The following is a 20,969-nucleotide window of genomic DNA, read 5'->3' as shown; positions in this document are numbered from 1 at the left end:
TGTTCGCATTTGTGTTCCTCACGTGTGCCCCAAAGAATGAGGTGATTTGGTAAAATGCTATGCCCAAGATTACTATCCGAGTGCCGGAGGTGGGGTGGTTCAAATAGCCTCGGCTATCACCTCATTATGTCCGGTCGTGATGGTCAAGTGGATTAAGGCGTCTTGTACATACCAGTTGCGTTGCTTCTGGGAGTATGGGTTCGAGTCACTTCTGGGGTGTGAGTTTTCAGTTGCATATTGTCCTGGGGACCATTCAGGCTTGTTCGCATTTGTGTTCCTCACGTGTGCCCCAAAGAATGAGGTGATTTGGTAAAATGCTATGCCCAAGATTACTATCTGAGTGCCGGCGGTGGGGTGGTTCAAATAGCCTCGGCTATCACCTCATTATGTCCGGTCGTGATGGTCAAGTGGATTAAGGCGTCTTGTACATACCAGTTGCATTGCTTCTGGGAGTATGGGTTCGAGTCACTTCTGGGGTGTGAGTTTTCAGTTGCATATTGTCCTGGGGACCATTCAGGCTTGTTCGCATTTGTGTTCCTCACGTGTGCCCCAAAGAATGAGGTGATTTGGTAAAATGCTATGCCCAAGATTACTATCCGAGTGCCGGCGGTGGGGTGGTTCAAATAGCCTCGGCTATCACCTCATTATGTCCGGTCGTGATGGTCAAGTGGATTAAGGCGTCTTGTACATACCAGTTGCGTTGCTTCTGGGAGTATGGGTTCGAGTCACTTCTGGGGTGTGAGTTTTCAGTTGCATATTGTCCTGGGGACCATTCAGGCTTGTTCGCATATATATATATATATTATATATATATATATATATATATATATATATATATATATATATATATATATATATATATATATATATATATATATATATATATATATATATATATATATATGTATGTATATATATATGTCGTACCTAGTAGCCAGAACGCACTTCTCAGCCTACTATGCAAGGTCCAATTTGCCTAATAAGCCAAGTTTTCATGAATTAATTGTTTTTCGACTACCTAACCTACCTAACCTAACCTAACCTAACTTTTTCGACTACCTAACCAAACCTAATCTATAAAGATAGGTTAGGTTAGGTTAGGTAGGGTTGGTTAGGTTCGGTCATATATCTACGTTAATTTTAACTCTAATAAAAAAAAATTGACCTCATACATAATGAAATGGGTATCTTTATCATTTCATAAGAAAAAAATTAGAGAAAATATAATAATTCAGGAAAACTTGGCTTATTAGGCAAATTTGGCCTTGCATAGTAGGCCAAAAAGTGCGTTCTGGCTACTAGGTACGACATATATATGTACTAAATATCCTGAGATTATCTTGAGATGATTTAGGGACTATTTAGTGTCCCCGCGGACCAGTCCTATTTCGACCCCCAGGAAGCAGCCCCTGACAGCACTGCTATGAAACAGGGGTATCAGGGTGAAAGACGCTATCCAATGTACGTATCCACTCAGCTGTGTGGTGGTCTAAATGGAAGATTATTCATGTGTAGATTAGAACTGAGGATAGTCGTGACCCCTGCAGGTAACCCCACATATTGACTAGATGACCGTCGTATCAAAACTAACACAACTAAGTCAACAAGAATGTTGTTTCGTTATATATAATATAATCATTAGTATACATTATTAGTTTAGATGTGAGAGACATTTTTTTATATAAAATAAAATAATAATGTCACTATTAAATTCCTTATATATTATAATATTTATGATATTTTTAATTGTGATCTTTTTAATTATATATTTATATTATTCAAGAAATAGGTCAACAATTTCAACTCAGCATCCTCAACTGTCAATGAATTTTATTACAAAAACTAATACTAAACCTGCTGGTCTGTATGTTGTCTTTGAAAGTAAGTATTATATGGACCAAAATCGTGGTTACAATATGATTTCTCATGTAAATACAGTTAATTGTAATGATGATACAACGATTAATAATGATGAAAATAATAATGTATTTTGTAAATTTGATACATCCATATTTGATCAATTTAGAAAAGAGAATTGGTATTTTAATACCTTAACACCGATAATTTTATTATCTGTTCGTAATCTTCCCAATTTTTTACCTATTGTATATGAGAATATTGAAGATCTTCCACCCTCTGCAGATCATGAGATTACAAGCCTGCGTGAAAATATGAAGAAAAGCTCAATTGCTAATGGTAATAAGTTACCAAAATGTGTATGGGTATCTTGTTCACATATTTGGGTTAATAGTCCAAACAAATATACTCCGCAAGGTTTTCCTGTTTATTATTTTCCAACCAAGGAACATATAGATGGATATAATGCCCCACTTCTTAATATTCAATTGAAACTTAGCCTAGGTGAAAATATTATAAAATGTAAAATGTGGGCAAAAAATATTAATATAATGAGTGATCCATTTGCTGTGGTTAAATTTAGGATCACGGTTAAAATGTAGGATTTATAATACTATAAAGCATGATATAGTAACCTGTTTAAATATTATTACTAAAAAGATAATTATATAAAAAATAAGGTATGTAGATTTGTTCTTGTGGAACAAATTATTCATTCTACTCTTGTATCAACACATCTTTATATATTTATGAGCTAATAATATACAAAGAACTATTTTTTTTTATCATTTTCAGATAATTATAAAGTGATGGTGATATTGGTTCTATTTGTTCTTCAAGATCCCAACTGTCAGCAAGGGTGGCGCAGTTGCTTTTTTTTTTTTGGAAACCATGAAAAAGCAATATGAAATCTACCCCAGAAAATATTCTGTTATAATACTAACAGACCCCAAAAATATAATTCAAGTGTGGGATAAAATTGTCATATGGAGAAATAATTTAAAAATAAAAGTGGAATTTTTACAAAACTTTAATCCAACAATCAACTTGTATCATTTAGTGGAAAATTCATTTTTACTTATATTAGATAATGTTTCATCGATAAATGTAAGAAAAACATTTGCCGACGTATTAATTGATCTTCAAAACAGTGAAATAATTATTATAAAATGTGCTTCAATTACTTGGCCCTCAATAAATAAAGTGGAAAACTTTAATTTAAAACCTTTTGAAGATGTTAAGATTATTTTAAGTATGAATGACTGGGAACGAAATTATGTATTGGTATATAAGTATCTTTCATATGAATTTGCAGACATTAGTATTAATCATTTAAAATCTTTAAATATTTTAACAGAAGATATAGGGAGTATCAATTCCGAAAAATTGAGAGCAAATCTACTTGATACTTGGAACAATGAAATACCCCCTATATACCCTTCTGAAGTTCTCCCAGAGAGTGAATATACTGTTACTGAAGTAAATAGCAACAAACGCAGCAGTGAGTCACAATCAGGTTCAATTGGCATGCCTTCAAAACATAGGAAGTATTACTGCCTGGTGTTATAATGGATACTGCTCATTGGGAAGCGTGTCAAAGAAAAGAATATATATGTGTGTGTGTATGTATATGTATGTATATATATATATATATATATATATATATATATATATATATATATATATATATATATATATATATATATATATATATATATATATGTATGTGTACCTATTTTAGTTTACATAAAATATAGGATGGAAGAACATGTACGTAGTAAATTAATCTCTTTTTTACTCAAAATTCAATAATTTCATTCGTTTATTATGCTATGATAGTGAACACAATGTTAAAATAAATATTTTATTTATTTATTTATATATTTTTTTCAGATGATTGAACCCTTTTTGATTAAAAATCCAGGACGTTTTACATTGTTCCCAATTAAAAATCATGATATCTTTAAAATGTATAAGAAGGCGCTAGCATCATTTTGGACAGTTGAAGAAGTAGACTTGTCAAAGGATATTGTAGATTGGGAACAGAAACTTAATGAAGAGGAACGTCACTTCATTTCACATGTTCTAGCATTTTTTGCCGCATCAGATGGTATCGTCAATGAAAATCTTGTTGAACGTTTCTGCCAAGAAGTACAAATACCAGAAGTGAGGTGTTTTTATGGTTTTCAGATTGCCATGGAAAATATTCACAATGAAATGTACAGTTTACTTATTAATACATACATAAAAGATTTACAGGAGCAGAACAGATTATTTAATGCTATTGAAACGCTGCCAGCTGTTAAGAAAAAAGCTGATTGGGCTCTAAGGTGGATTACCAATAGAACGGCAACATATGCCGAACGCATTGTTGCCTTTGCTGCAGTAGAGGGTATTTTCTTTAGTGGTTCATTTGCTACAATATTTTGGTTAAAAAAACGTGGTTTAATGCCAGGTCTAACCTTCAGTAATGAACTGATTTCTAGAGATGAAGGGTTACACACAGATTTTGCTTGCTTGATATTTAAGTACTTGATTAATAAGCCTGATCAGAAATATGTATATTCTATCATTGATAATGCTGTGAAGATTGAACAAGAATTTTTAACAGATGCCTTGCCAATCAAACTTATTGGTATGAACTGTGATCTAATGGGGAAGTATATAGAATTTGTGGCTGACCGACTTCTCTTTGAACTCGGTTTTAAGAAACTTTATAATGTAGAAAATCCATTTGACTTTATAGAAAATATCTCGTTAGAAGGGAAAACTAATTTTTTTGAAAAAAAAGTAAGTGAATATCAAAAATATGGTGTAATGAATTCAGATCAATACAGTGTTTTTACATTAGATTCAGACTTTTAGTTAATTAGTTGATGGATGGAATAGAACATGTTTTTTTATATAGAATATAAATAATTTAATATAAAAATAAAAATATATATCTATTATCTTTTACTATTTTACTTATCATATTTATATTTTGACTTGATGAATAATGAATTAAATACCTTACATTCTCTCTTTCCACTAATTACAAGACTACAAAATATGAGGTATGTAATTATGGACATAATAACAAAACCATAATCTTCTTTATAAAATATCAACATATCACATGATTACCAAGCAGTGCTACTATCGTCCGATGTAAACACCAAGTTTGGTTATCGCCATTGAATCAACTTTTCTATTTTATATTCACCAATGAATATAATTCAAAGAGAGAAATGAATCATTACATTAAGTTCCATGCAATATGCCGGTGATACAATATATAAGAGCCTCCGTATCCAGTCCAGTCAACCAGTATGCCAGAATCCTGTTCAGTAGTAATACGGGCTACTGTGTAATGGAGCTATCCAAGGAATCTTGTGGTGTAAGTACCTAAAAGTTATTTTATGATAAGCATGATGAAGCTTTGGACACTATATTATAATAAATAAATAAATAATGTCTCAGGTGCATTTGTGATCAAATCTAATCTTTCTAGGATGATATTAGCGATATCAGTGAGGGAGCCGAAGAGAAGATGATAAAAGAGAAAAAAGATACTACTTCAACTAGCAAGTCTATTATTGTTAAAATAGAAAACCATATCCATTCCAATGATGAAAATGTGGCTTTGAGAAAGTTGGTTAATATAACGCCTGAGACTATATAAAAAAAACAACGTTATTGTGAAATTAATACTCAAAGTTTATTACAAATATTAGAATGGTTTGCTAACCACGATGGAACCGATGTGTTGCTGTATGAATTTGCCCACAGTGCATCATGTCAAAAAAAAACTTGTACCCCGATTTGTCTAATGTTTCGCCGAGTTCGTCATCATGTAGTAGTTTCTAGACATCCACATTGTTCGGTGTTAATCTTATATTCAACCCTCTTGCATACACATGTGTCTTCATGTGTTAATGATGATTGTGGGTTGCCTGCTTGTCATAGACTGAAAACCACCAGATCAACTATAAAGTTTCGTCTTGCCAAAAAGAAGTGTGGTTGTTAACTCAATGTTGTCTGCTGGATATATATTATTGTTAAAATTTTTAATTCGACCTATCAACAGAAGCGCATTATGATATTGATTGAAGTGTTTTTTTTTGTTTTGTTTTTTCCATAATATTTGACAAACGAACTTCTGTGAAGAAAAGACGCTTTCCTATTTCTGCAACGGAGGCCTGTCGCTTGATATTTATTGATTTGTACTAGTTAGTGATATGTTTTATTGAATGTTTTCTTCATACCACTGACTAGTTAAATTAATATATATTTACAAACATAAGGCAATTGTGATCTGTTGTAGGTCATTTGGTGAGATGGTGTGTTAAATGGTTTCACCATAATGTGTGAGGATTCGATGAACATTGTTTTTATTTCACTGGTCGAATCAAATAGGGGCAATCATCAGTTTCAGATGCTTCACCAACAACCGGGCTCATCATCAATGGCATTACATATTGCAATCTGTGCTCCTTCCTACTTCAATAATGAAAATGATGAGGTCTTGCGAAAGTGGAATCAACTTCAAGCTTTTTGGGGGTTTGGTAAAGGTAAATATGTGGATTTTATTTTTTTTCGATGAGGTAGTGAGTAAACCATTATGGAAAACTTAGTAGATTTGACTAGTTGTTTATAATATTGTAAAATGTATATAATTAAAATAAAGTATAATTTTATGAATTTTATTCCAGGTTATTATTCGTCCAATATGTCACCTGTAGAGTTCATATCTGAAAATCCATATTGTCGTTTCAAAGTAGTTTGCTATACAAAAATTCCCAATTATCGTAATGAAGATGGTATTGTGCAAATTATAATTGGAAGGGGCCTTTCAGAAGTGGAGTAAGTAATTAATAATCATATACTTGTATAATATTCTAATAATTTTTCAGTGTTAAATATGACTAGGATCCGGGAACATTAAAAAATGTTTTTTTATTCTTCCAGGGCCTACAAACAGGAAGTTATTTCAGCATTGAGTCTATTATTCCGAGGTAATGAAGTTGTTGTTAATAAAATTTTTGCTGCTGAAGTACCAAACAAAACGAACTTCAGATTTTACATTCAGCAAGTTTTTCCTAATGGTAAAAGAATTTAAAGATTTTATAATGTTTTCCCTAATAATAATTTTCATAAAAAATGATTTCAAGTATGGTATTATGCAAACTGCTCTATATTATAATATACCTTCTAGGAGAGATTCAACGTGCATCTACCACTGACACCTTTAGTCATATGTTAAGAGCATCATACAATCCAATTTTTAAGGTAAGCCTAAGTAAGCCTTATTATAGCTTGCACCAATCTATTTAATGGGATTTGATATCAGGTTGGCTTAAATAATCAAATTAGCTTAAAAGGGACATTATTAATGGAACGTTTTTTGATAGACAGGCAGGTAGATAGCCAGACAGAGACAAAAATGCCTACTTTTTCTGTTTCAGAATTTGTTTATTGAACAGATTATTCCAATGTTGACTTTAACTGAACAACAAATGAAGAAATATCTTGATACACCGCAAAGAGGTAAATGATTTTGATATGACCAATCCATCTACTTATAATAATAATAATAATATAATAATAATTTTTATTTAGGTAAGGTACATACATAAAGAGATTTACAAAGTTTGTTGGCTTTATAGATAGAGCTAGTACATACAATGCCTAAAGCCACTATTACGCAAAGCGTTTCGGGCAGGAAAAACATTAATGACTACAGCTTAAAACTAATGGGTAATAAGAAAAGATGTGATGAGTACATATAAAAAATAGAGGTAAAAGAGGGGGGGAACATTGTTGAAAAAGCAGCACAAATACAATTACAAATTATTACAGAAAATTACATTCAAACAGCGTTGATTTGAAAAACAAAAAAACAAAAAATATACATGGGTTGACAACAGGGGGGTAAGGTGGGTTACATGGAATTTATTAGGTATAGCTTCGTTTTTAACTTAAACTGGTTGAGAGAGGTACAGTCTTTAACATGGTTGGGAAGGTCATTCCACATTCTGGGCCCCTTGATTTGTAGAGCATTTCTGGTTTGATTTAGTCGTACTCTAGGAATATCAAAACTGTATTTATTTCTGGTGTGGTGCTCATGGGTTCTGTTACAACCTTCTATGAAGCTTTTGAGATCAGGATTGGCATCGTGACATAATGACAAAAGTGAAGATATTACGGGGTATTTTTTTATTGTACCTACATTTGTGGAATTAAAAATTAAAATAAATTATTTATTGTTTATAGGAATTGATCCAGCATTGTGGGAACTGGGCAAGCAAAAAAATCCCGACCCAAAGAAATTGATACCTGTTGTAAAAGTGGGATTTCAGGAATTACAGAAACAGTTCAAGTATCAAGAAGAATATGGCAATAAAATTCATAATAGTATGAAGAATATTATGGATGATATAAGACAATTAAGTTGTATGCAGACGACAATTAAAGTTACCATTCAGAATTTTAAGTTGAAACAGACAAATATAATGCGCTGAGTTCTAAAATTGGTGTCAGCACAAGAGGTTGAAAGGAAAAAAATCTACCACTAGAAGAAATAGAGGATCAGATTCGACTGCGATTAGAAAACTTGTATATGCAGCTGCAGGACCTCAAGGGATGTTTGAATGAACTAATGGCTCAGTCTATAAAGCCTGGTAGTTTTCAGCGAGCCCAACGGTATGGACTGGTTGTTGACAAAGTGCAGGATATATCACAATACCTAAAATGGCAGCAGGATGCACTTCAGGCTATAGTTAACATACTTAAGGAAGATATACAAGTGGTCGTTAACATAAAGAAGAACATCAGCTAAGTTTTGAGAGTTAAGGAAATTGGCTAACCGTCAACCAACTTCCCCAAACCACATTTAAACATTGGTAATTAACCCTATCATTGTTTAACACCTCCCTCCACCCTTTCAGGGAGGGTATGATGCTACACTGAATTTTTTTGGTTCGTAACCAGCAACACACATTGAACTGATGATATTTCACTCTCTCAGGGAGGGTATGATGCTACACTGATTTTTTGTTTGTAACCCGCAACACACACATTGAATTGATGATAGTCAATAAATTAAATTTTAGTCTAGTTCCTTTTTTTTTTTTTTTTTTTCCACATACAATAAGTGCACTCTGCCCATTAGGCAAAGTATTATAATAATTTTGCTAGATATTGATGACACTGACATTTTAACGGAAACTTGAAATAATTGACCTAGAATGTAACAACAATGGAATAATTTAGTCAAATAAGCACAAACTGTAAACTGCCAGCTTAACCAAGAAAGCCTGCCAGTGATTGGTCAATATAAAATATTCAGTGTGTGAGGGTTAATATCAGAGTCAGTCGATTTTGCTCCAGCATGGAGGACACACCTACAATTTCCTCTCCATTAACATGTGGACAGAAACAACAAGAAAGAAGTGATAATAACGATACTAGTGTTGATGAAGAACCATTACCTTCATCATCCACGTCTTTACCTTTGGGACAAAAAGTTAATGAAGGGTGTGAGAGAGAAGAAGAGGTGATACAAAAAAAGGAATTTGAATTAAAAATTAGCCAAATGTTGGAAAAAGGTGGGCATGGAAGCCGGAAAATTTTCACTCGAGAAAAATTAGCCCAATACATCGAGGAAGTCAAAAATGCTAAATTGAAACTGACTACAAAGACATCTCATGAATATGATCTATTGTCTCGATATGATGTCAAAAATCTATTTGGGGATGACGTCTTAGTAACCATCGACGAAACTGAACGAAGAATGAAGTGGGGGACCAAGCGTAAACTGACCAGTGACAATCGTCATTCTACTACGGCTGTAACAACAACAACCACAACAACAGGAACAACAACAGCTGATCCTGGCCGGATGTGTCGTGGTTTCATACATCAAGGGCAATTGTATGATACGATTTATGATGCACACAGAGCAGTTTGTCACGGAGGAGAAAAAAGAACTTATTTTGAAGCAAGTAAAACTATCGCTAACGTCACTCAACAATCGGTGAAACTCTTTATTTCACTCTGCCACATATGCAATTTGAAACGACTTCCTCGACGAAAAAAGGGGGTAATACGGCCCATTGTATCGACCAGTTTTGCGGAGCGAGGACAAATGGACTTAATAAATATGCAAAAAGAAGGAGGATGTGTGTATAAATATATTTTACATTATCAGGATCATTTAACAAAGTTTTCGGTTTTACGAGCTCTTTGCAGTAAACGGGCGATTGAAGTGGCATGCCACTTACTCGATATATTTGCTCTCTTGGGAGCCCCACGAATTCTGCAGAGCGATAACGGCCGTGAATTTGTGGCAGAGGTCATTCAAGAGATAAAAAACGAAATGTGGCCCAACATGCTCCTCATTAATAGCAAACCTCGTCATCCACAGAGCCAAGGGAGCATTGAACGTGCGAATGGGGATGTAATCAAAATGCTTGGCAGTTGGATGTGTGAGAATCAAACGCGAGATTGGTCAGCTGGACTTCCCTTTGTGCAATTCACCAAAAACACAGCATATTCACGTGGAATTGGCATATCGCCTTACAAGGCAGTTTTTGGTATAGAACCGCCAATAGTTATGAAGATTCGTCTTTCGCCCTCAATATATAGCCAATTGTTCAATAACTGTCACTATGATGACAATGAAGAAGAAGAAGAAGAAGAAGACAAAGAGGATGAAGAAAAAAGAGGCAAAGAAGCAAAGGTAAAATTCCTTAATATTTATTGGTTTTGTTTTCAGTTCAACCTTGGAAAACAAGAGTCCTCAATTAATTTCTGTATACTAAATTTTTTTTTTTTTTATATAATTGCAGTATTCCCTGTCATCATCAAGTCCGCTGCTGCATCAGATTTCTTCACCGTTGCCAGACATGGAAGAAATAATTTTTGATGAGGTTGAGGAGGTTACTGTTACTGTTGCTGCTGGTGCTACAACTGCCTCTACTTCCATATTATCCCTGCCACAAATACCGCCACCTTCATTACCCCCTATATTATCACCACCAACACCATCATCACCTGGTATTGTGCTGCCGCCTAAACTAATAATAAATAGAAGATTATGTAATTTAGAAGATGGTAAACCTAATGATAATAATAATTCTGAAGTAAATAACGATTCATATAATTTACATATTGAAAATTTAGGAACTATTAGAAGCAAAGTTTATGAGCGTCAGATAACTAATGCCTCAAAAATGTTACAATTGTCATCGGCAAATGTAACACCTGTTAGCCTATATGATACTGTTAATGTGATAATACCTAAAGAAGATAGGGAAAACAAAACAGGAATGCGAACAATCAGTGGAATTATCATCGAAATAGACAATGAAAGAGATTTATATCGTGTAGCTACAAAATTTGGAACAATTAACCAATATCTATCAAGAAACGATTTTGATAAAACAATCGAAAGAATAATGCCAAACGAAATTAATAAGAATCAACAACTTGGGCTTCGTGAGATTGTTCGTAGACAATCAAATTACTTTCTCAGTGATAATAGGCACTTGAAACAATTAGTATGCCACTGTAAACTTTTATCTTGTTTAAATCATAGATGTATTTGCAAAAGAAATAATCAGAAATGTACCAAAAAATGCCGGCATAATGAAAATTTATGTAAAAACTCATAGCACCAAAAAGTAAAATGCCGTTTCGCTCGTTTTTCAATATATATATGGTTGGTTTGGTTTAAATACTCATCAGTAAAGAATTATATTTTGTATTTGGGCTTATTATTTATTACCAGTTCACAAACTGTTATTTTGATTGATTCTGACAGAGTATAGAACACAGGTGAGGAGACTAAAAATAATCTAATGAACTCAGCCTTATTAGGTAAATGGGGTCTTTCTTGCACAGTAGACCGAGACGTTTGTTCTCTGGCATAGAACGTACTTCTCAGCCACTATGCAAAAAAGACCTCATTTGCCTAATAAGGCAGAGTGATTTTCTTGTTGTGTTAGTTTATTTAAGTTAATTCGTTTTAACTCAAATATAAACAAATTAACTTAAACAAACATAAAAGTTGTAGGCCAAGTGCGACGTCCCCTAAAGCCTATAAAAAATTAGAGGTCATTCATACAATTAACTATAGTATTTGGAGGAGCCACTTTGCAATTTCCGAGAACACACCAGATTACATCAGACTTCTGAATTACAAAAACGTTTCCTCTGGGGAATAGCAAATGAGTATATATGACAGGAAGGATTTTGATATTTCGAGTCAGTAACCCAAGACAGACATATGGGCTGAATAAGTATTGGTCATCATTATTTGATATTATATAACCATCAATTAGGTTATGACTGAATCTATCAAATATCTGAGACTCATATACGAGACCAACTGGCTCATAACACTTTACATACTGTGGATACCTATTTATTTGCCCACTCCTCCTGCGAGTACAACTCCATCTTTTCTTTAAGGCTCCCATGACATAAGTTTTTTCGTCCATATTCTGATTACTGGTTCCTAAAGCCATTACGCCTAAGGTTATAGGCTCTTTCAATATTTCAGCCCTTTTATAACCAAATTTGTATAATATTAGCGAAGGTACACAGAGACCAATGGGAATTTTCTTGCCTTGTAATTTACATTTTATAGTCCTCTTTGCAGTACCTTCCCTTTCATGTAATGTCGTTGAAGAAGCATTACAAAGGTCAGGTATTTTTAACCTCTCGAATATTGAAAGAAATGGAATATTATACTCATCTTCATTAAACCACTCACAGATTTTTCGTTTCCTTTTAATTTCAAAACGGGGATGAATAAATGTCAACCTTAGATCTACTGGATACAATTTACAAACTTTTTGATCTGTTTTAAATGAAGGAAAAATTCCACATCTTTCGGCATCAGTATCCATAGTTTTTATTACTTCTTCATAAAATCTCCCAACAATATCGGAAAAGTTGGGAGGTTCTCCATTGTCGAGGGTACCATTTGCAACTGTGAACTTTGATGTAATTTGTTCTTTCCATATAATGTAGTTTTTAGGTAGCAATACTCGTATTGACGGAGACTCAATAAAGTATATCAATACTAGTACATCTTCCGGATGTATTAATTCAGCGATTGCTATGAACCCTCCTTTTTTTGTTTTTTCATTTTTTACAAGTGTATAACCTGAATATTCGATGGGAATGAAGTTTGAAAGTTTATCAACAAGCCAGTCCTTCCCAATGAGGCAATATATTTTAATATCTTTATAATTGTTCAACACGCCTAATGTAGCAGAGGCATATTCTCCACAAATGGCAGCTGATCCTCTTGCTTGACCAATTATGTAGCTGGCAAGTTTCATTTTAGGGGTATGGATTGAAATCATAATTGTAATCTTACCTAATAAAAAATATCTATATCCTTTTATAATGAATAAATATAAAAAAAAAATCCACTACCTGTTAACAGGTAGAATTAGCTATGTGCCAACCAGGCAAAGGACAACACGAGATTGAACAAATGGGAAAAAGTTTATTTAACCCTGAATGCCCCACCTGGACTTAATCAAGCCTTTATTATACTTTTAAAAACATTAAAATCGATCCAGCAGAACATCAAAGCCCCCAAAACATAAACGTATATAATAATAATTAATAATTACTTGCTGTTTTCCGTTTTTGGGGTATACGGTTGTTTTGGTTTAATAACACACATCAATAAAGCCAACTATTTAAGGTTCGATTTGCATAATAAACAGGAGCAATATCCTCCCAAAATATATATATATAAAGAAGTGTGCGACCAAGAAAATCAAAGTCATTAATCCTATAAATTAAGGTAATGGATTGGAATCAATTATTAGTATTATTATTAATATTGACCATAAGAAAAATTACTACTGTTTGTTTTGCTCATTCTATAATTCCATGGGCTCCATTATCTATTAAAACTCCATACATGACATTTATAAATGACCCATTCCATCCTACATGGCAAACAAGACATCAACAATCAAAAACAAAATTATTTAAAGAAATAGTAATGATCCCAACTGTTTATAATATTTCATTTTCAATAACATGTGGTGCATGTTATACATACTCTTATTTCTTATATCCAAAATTAACTATAAATGTAGATATAAATGAAGAAACAGAGGGACGCTTATTATACGAAACTTTTCCAGATCCTAATAAATACTATATAGGATGTAAAATATATGAATGTAAAATGACCACGGTTAAGATTAAATTAAATAACCCTTTGGAAACATTAGAGGGAAGAATAATTTGTCATTTGAATCGTGGTATTCAACATACTAAAGAAATTCTACTCTTTAAAGGAATAAGTAGAGTAGAAATACGTAAAGTAGAAAACAACCAGTGTGCACTTCCTATTAACTTAACATTGTTGAATTCTTTCTTTTCAAGCCGAACTTTTAGTAAAAATGAAGATATTTGCTATATATATCCGATAGTAAGTAGTACTAGATCGTTTCTTTTCAAAGAGGAAACACCGTTATTAGTATACCAGATTAACTATACACATCAATCAAATCATGTTGGATTATCTCAAGAATTGTGTTTTAAATTCCAATGGTTGTTTTGGGTTTTGGGTTTGGGGCATTTTTTGATACATTAGACATTGATAAAGAAATAGTTTCAGTTTTTGATGGGATGTTGATGTTTATTAACATAAATTTTAGTTTAAAGTGGTTCGGGAAGTTCGTATGAAATATACTCTCCTATTTCTTCCTGCCTTTTTTTTTTTTTTTTTACTTTTAACACATATAATATAATATAATTGAATAATTAATAAACTTACTGAAATTATAATTATTATTATACTCAAAACAAATATTGATGCCTATAGGTAATAGCATGCAAATCAATACTTTTTTTACAATTACCAATACACTGTGCTATATAGAGTGTCCCATTTAAATCTTCTTGAAGAACTTTAAGTATAGGACGAGTCTTATTATTATATGTTGTTATATTGTCAAGAATGCTATCTTGTTCATCCAATATTTTAATATTATTCTCATCGTACACAAATTTGATAACAACAGACGACATTCTATTTAAGGTATCACACTTTTCTGATAATTTATTAACATTATTCACAACCTTTATTTGTGAATGACTGTGATCCAAACATAGTGTCTTTCTTTGACCATCTATTGAAAACTTAACATAGGTATCTGCTAAGGGCGTCAGAATAAGATATTCCTCTTCGTTACCTGAGGCAGCAATTTGTAAATCATATTTCATTGATGATGATAATTTTCTGTATGGCCAGCCTTGAGGGCAACCTAGAAGAATATTGATATGGCTAAATATTACAAATCTTCTTATTAATTTACTTGTTGTGTTTTGATTCAGTCGTCTTTTCATTGGTAATTGAAATTTATTTAATATAAATAGTTGTGAAACATTCCCAAATTTTAACTCTGCATTTAACCATTTATGTTGTTCTGTATTATTATATCCTAATAATTCATTTAAATTTCTATCGTAATAAATAGATATTATAAAATTGAGGTTATTTCTTACAAACCAAAATTTAATTGAATCTTCAAATATTGTCAATCTTTTTCCATTTTCGTTGACTGCACATTCAGTATATAAATGGGGATTGTGACTAACTATTACTCGTACTGATAACAAAACAAGAAGAAATATCTTTCGTGAAATTGTATTCATTTTTTTAAAAGGTAAGAGTATTATTTCGATGTGTCAGGGTGGTGTTGTGCGTTCTAGTGGTCTCAACGGAATTCCCCCACCCCCCTGCCTCCATCCGGGAGAGTCCCATCCTGTCAGGGTATAAATATTAAAGGACTCGAGGTTCCACACACATCAGTGTGTCCCTGCTACACCCAACAGTATGGACCATGGGGTCCCTACTATAAATCACCTCTCTAAGGGTTTAGCAAGAGATTTCTCCAGTAAAGTAAAAGGTGAGTTGCAAGTCTTTTCTGTTTTTAAGGTGCCGTGACCCTGGAAGCCATTCACAGAGATAATGTATTATTAGCCATAGTCTTGTAGTCTTTGCGATACAGAATGGGGATTATCATACATACTTCATAGGATCAATTCAAGTGTATAACTGCCGAGTTCCTTGTCCGAAACTCAGGACAGATGTGGTGGCTATAAAATGAAAAATCAGAGCAAAAGATTTTCCTAGCCATAGCTGGTTATTTATTTATTTTTTATTTTTTTTTTATAGATCCAGATTCTGAAATTCAGGATACAAGGAAAAGAAGCATGTCCTTTTCCGAGTTACTGGAAACTGAAAATATGGAAAAAAAAATGACGGATGAAGATTTTAATTGGACTCCTACTTACTCTCCTCCTCTAATTTCTCTAGATCAATCTTCCTTCCTTGCCACAATACACCCACCATCTCATTCTCATTCTCCTTCTCCTCCTCCAATTAGTTATCTAGATAAATTTTCCAGTACAATTTCTATGACTTTTAAAAGTTCCCAATCCCCACCTCCTTCTCTTCCTCCTTCTCCTCCTCCTTCTCCTCCTTCTTCTCCTTCTCCTCCTCCTCCTCTTCCTCCTCCTCTTCCTCCTCCTCCTTCTCCTCCTCCTTCTCCTCCTCCTTCTCCTCCTCCTTCTCGTCCTTTTCCTCCTCCTTCCCATCCTCCTCCTCCTCCTCCTCCTCCTCCTTCTCCTTCTCCTCCTTATTCTCTAAGACTTAACCCGGCCCAGCCCCTTCAATTACCAAACAAATAATGACTAACAAACACACAACGTAGTTATTTATTTGTTTCATTTCGTTTGTAGATGACAAAAGTTCCTCAACGCCGCCCTCGTCGTCGTCATTTATGTCGACCTATCTTTCTACACACAAAAAAAATAAGAAAAGAAGATGCCCAGAGATATGGCGAAGCAATTAAGGAACTGGAACCACCTGATAGGCTGTGTATCACTCTACCAACCGTTCTCAGGACTCCTGAAGAAAGGATTTTAAGGAGTAAGCCATGTCAAAATAAATGTAACTTTTTTTTAACCTTTGACCCTTTTGAAACGAAAGATATGCACTTTGAGTTTCAAGCCAAGCAAAGTACTATTACTTTTGCTAATGTAAGGATATATTTGGGATCATCACATGATTTTTTTGAAATTTTCAAAAGAATTTTATATATTATTCCTAATGTTAACTTAGCCAAAATATTTAAGATTATCCCATCCTATGAGGATAAAGAGGTTTTGAACCTCTCTAACAACCTTAAAGCAAATTTTTCAATCGACATATATAAGTGTATTTTTACAAATTTTTATAGGAAATTATTCACACCTGACATTATAAGCCAATTGGTTCATCACATTGGCTACTAGAGCTAGCTGGTGTCTTAAATAATCACTGAATGTTAATATCAACATTTGAAATTTTAGTTTAAGTTGATGTTTCACATTAATTTAGTTGAAGTTATACTCCTTGGAATAGCAGTGAATAATCATGTCTTTTTTAATATATATTAAAAAAATGAGTGAATTCCTCGAAAATACTGAAGAAATTGATTTTTATCTACAAATAGATCCGTTATATATTGATAAGACGGAATTTCATATTTTAAAAGTTTGGGATATTATAAATAAACATAAAAATTCAAATGTAACATATAACAATATTCTAAATTTATTCTATAATAATGAATGTGAAATATTTTCCAATGAAATATATTTGAAATTAGTTAATGGTTTTTATATTCCAAAATTTGATATAATACTTAATGTTATTTGAAATTTAAATTAAATTTAATGTTTATAAAAAATGTATATAAATTTATCATATTTGTTATTAATTAATCCCAATATACATGGATATTTCTCTTTTCTTTTTGAATAGCTTCTACTAATAATAATATTACATCTTTCATAAGAAACGAAGAGCTAACTTTTATATCATTTTGCTTAATAATTATTTCGAAAGGTGACCTAAAAATAGTGAGTGTTTTTTTATTCTCACTTTGGTACCAACACTTATTACAATTTCCTCTCTTTACCACAACATTTTGGAGATTAGGTAAATATAATACCCAAGAATTTAACAGCTCTTCAAATTGTTTTACTTCTGATGGTACAGCTATAATTAAGTTCTCTGATTCTTCAATATACTTTATAATATCTGTAAACTTTTGTCTTACTCTCTTTTGGTAATAAGGCTCGTCAGCCATTATGTCAAGTTTCAATAATAAATAATAATAGGAGGATTCAGCTTCCAGTCCCTCTTAAAAGACTTATGTATGTACAAAGGATCAGCAATATGAAGAAAATTATAGAATATTAAAAAAAAAATATGAAAATTGGTAACAAGAATTTGAAGAAAAATACTGTTGTAGTTGGCTTGGCAGAATTCAGTGACGTGCGCCGATCATATTTGCACGATAAATATTTTACTTCTGACATATATAGGTTCTCTGATTCTACAATATCCTTTATATTATCTTGTAAGCTTTTCTCTCTCTCTCTATTGTTTAGTGATAAGGATCATGTACCAATATGGCGAGTGTTTCATTCATATATCGATGTATTGAGACTTCAATAGAATTTACTAGTATCAATGAAATTAAACAGGGACACTTATCCACTAGAAATAATATTTTTGAAATATTTATTAATAATAATAATAATAATAATAATAATAATAATAATAATAATAATAATAATAATAATAATAATAATAATAATTTAGGAGGAAATGTAATTAGTCGTCCTAGGTTGGTTTTAAAACGATCGCTGCATCAACCAAAAATTAAACAATTTAAAAAAAAAACTCAGAGATAATTACACAAAAATGTGCTGAATTATTATGTAAGGAGCCATATAATGAACTCTTAGCAATGAACCAAAAATGGCAATGTAATATTTTTTGTCCTTTTCATGAAGTTCATGGTAAATCTCGTACACCTTCAGGTAGACTTTATATTCATCGTCATCGTTTTCACTGTTATTCCACAAATTGTAATAAAAGAGTTTCAACTGAGAAACTCCTAAATTTTCTCTTAAATAAAAACCAAAAATGATTTCTTCGACATACCAGTATTTTCTTCAAATTCCGGTTATAGTTTTTATCCTTTTTTTATATTTTTTAATTTTATTTATATTACTGATCGTTTTTACATTCATAGTTTTTTACGTCAAAGTATTAAAGAGGGACTTGAAGCTGAAGAAATTGCATTTGAAGAAAGACACGAATTTATTGATCTACAAGGTTGGCTAAATTATAATGAATATGATAACAATAATGACATTAAAATCAATAAATGTAAGGGAATGATTTTAAAAGTAGATAGTTCTCAGTCACATGACAATCAAATTTGTCAAAAACTTGGGGGCCGTAAATGTGGACGTTATTTAGAAAAGGTCGTAATACCTATATCATCTTCTACTAGCAATATAAAATATTATTATGGAGGTGGAATCCTCAAACCAGGATGCACATACTGTCTGGAAACAACCAGAAGAAAAATTCTGTGACCCAGTATGGGGTTTTCTACAGTATTCATTTGAAGAAGATCGATGGAAGTGTAAATCCTACCTACCAGGTCTTTATAACGCAACTACAAATAGATTAACTGCATGTGAACCAGGAGGAACTTTGGTTAAAATTACCAATGGGCAGGATGAAGTAGTGGACCTTACTCAAATGACCCCCCAAGACTTTTTTATACCATTAAAAGAACAAGAAAAATATATATGTCGATGTTCCCCTGGATATATTTCTAATCCAGATATCTCACGTTCAGCCTGTTTCCGCGATCCTTGTCTGGTACATTTACCATCTGGTGTAATTACAACTCCAGGTTATTCTAATGGTCTATGTAACTGCGGTCCTATGTATACTAACTTACATGACAATAAACATTTTCCGTGTACAGCGTGTCCGGATCCCCATTTTGATGAGGAAAAACAAGAATTATCTATTTGGATGAAGTGTAAGATTGATAAAAATAATATTGAAATACATAAAGGAACATATCCATGTTCAAATTTTGAAGATATTGAACATGGATGTGCAAAGGTAATTTTAAAGGCAAAATTTGTATCCAAGACTGATTTGATTGATTACGAAAATACCGAAAAAAATTTTAATCGATTTATGAATTCACTCAATATTAAAAACAAAACTAAATAATGTTTGCATGTAACTCTGATGGTAGTATAGAAATCCCATTATCTTATTTCAAAAAATTACACTTTTATCCTCCTGCTTTACCTTTAGGAACAATTGTTCTAACCAACTATCATCATCATAATATTAATAATGTTGATAAGAATGATGATGATGTTACCTTTGAAAATAATAGTGTAGAAGACTTACAATTATTTGTACAATACTTACTCATAAAATTGAAAAGGAAATTTATTATGAAATTGGATTCCCATTCAGTCTGTGATTACTCTCCTAATATAAATAATGTTGCACAGTTCTTAGAAAATGGGAGTGGGAGTGGTAAAATTAACATTTTATTTATTAATATTCCAATTTTCTTTTTCCCTGATATTAAAAAAGATGAGCCATTACATAAACGGATATTACGAGTTGTATCCAACACTCATAAAATTACTCAGCTAGTGGAAGAATATATATCTTCAAAATACAAATCCTCACAGAAAAAATAATGTTATATGATAACGTTACAACTTGTTTTGAAAATTATGGCATTAAATGTCTCTGTAATACAAATTTTCGAATGGATTATTTTGAACAAATGACTAAACCAAAATTCAAATTTTCCTTTTTTACAGTAGGAAATGTAACCACTTTTCTTGAAAGAATATATGGGAGAGACAATTTAAAACATCCGATATGGTCTTTGTCAGTACACACAACAACACCGGAAGAGTCCATTATGGTTTTGAGAATCTTAAACGTGAAATTTTGTAATGGATGTAAGAAAGAAATAATAGGAGATGGTATACCTTCGTCTTACCATACTGGATCGCTAAAAATTGTTTCAAACAATCCTCCTTCAGTTCAATATTTTGATAATACAGGACGTGAGTTGTTTCAGAGTATAAGCAAAAGTAATAATTTTGTAGCAACGGCTGCCTACTATCTCTATTGTGCATTAAGTGATGATGAGTATCCCTTATGTAATTTATATGGGAAATGTTTTTGTAAT

The 20,969-nt window shown here is 32.4% G+C and overlaps 1 pseudogene; it reads left to right on the top strand.

Annotated features, from left to right (window-relative positions):
- The first annotated feature begins 3,759 nt into the window (after positions 1–3,759).
- LOC123747735 (ribonucleoside-diphosphate reductase subunit M2 pseudogene) lies at positions 3,760–4,722 on the top strand (annotated as a pseudogene).
- Positions 4,723–20,969: the final 16,247 nt, after the last annotated feature.

This window comes from Procambarus clarkii, chromosome 2, assembly GCF_040958095.1.
Source record: "Procambarus clarkii isolate CNS0578487 chromosome 2, FALCON_Pclarkii_2.0, whole genome shotgun sequence".
Classification (NCBI taxonomy): Eukaryota; Metazoa; Arthropoda; class Malacostraca; order Decapoda; family Cambaridae; genus Procambarus; species Procambarus clarkii.
This window is presented reverse-complemented; position numbering and strand designations above follow the sequence as displayed.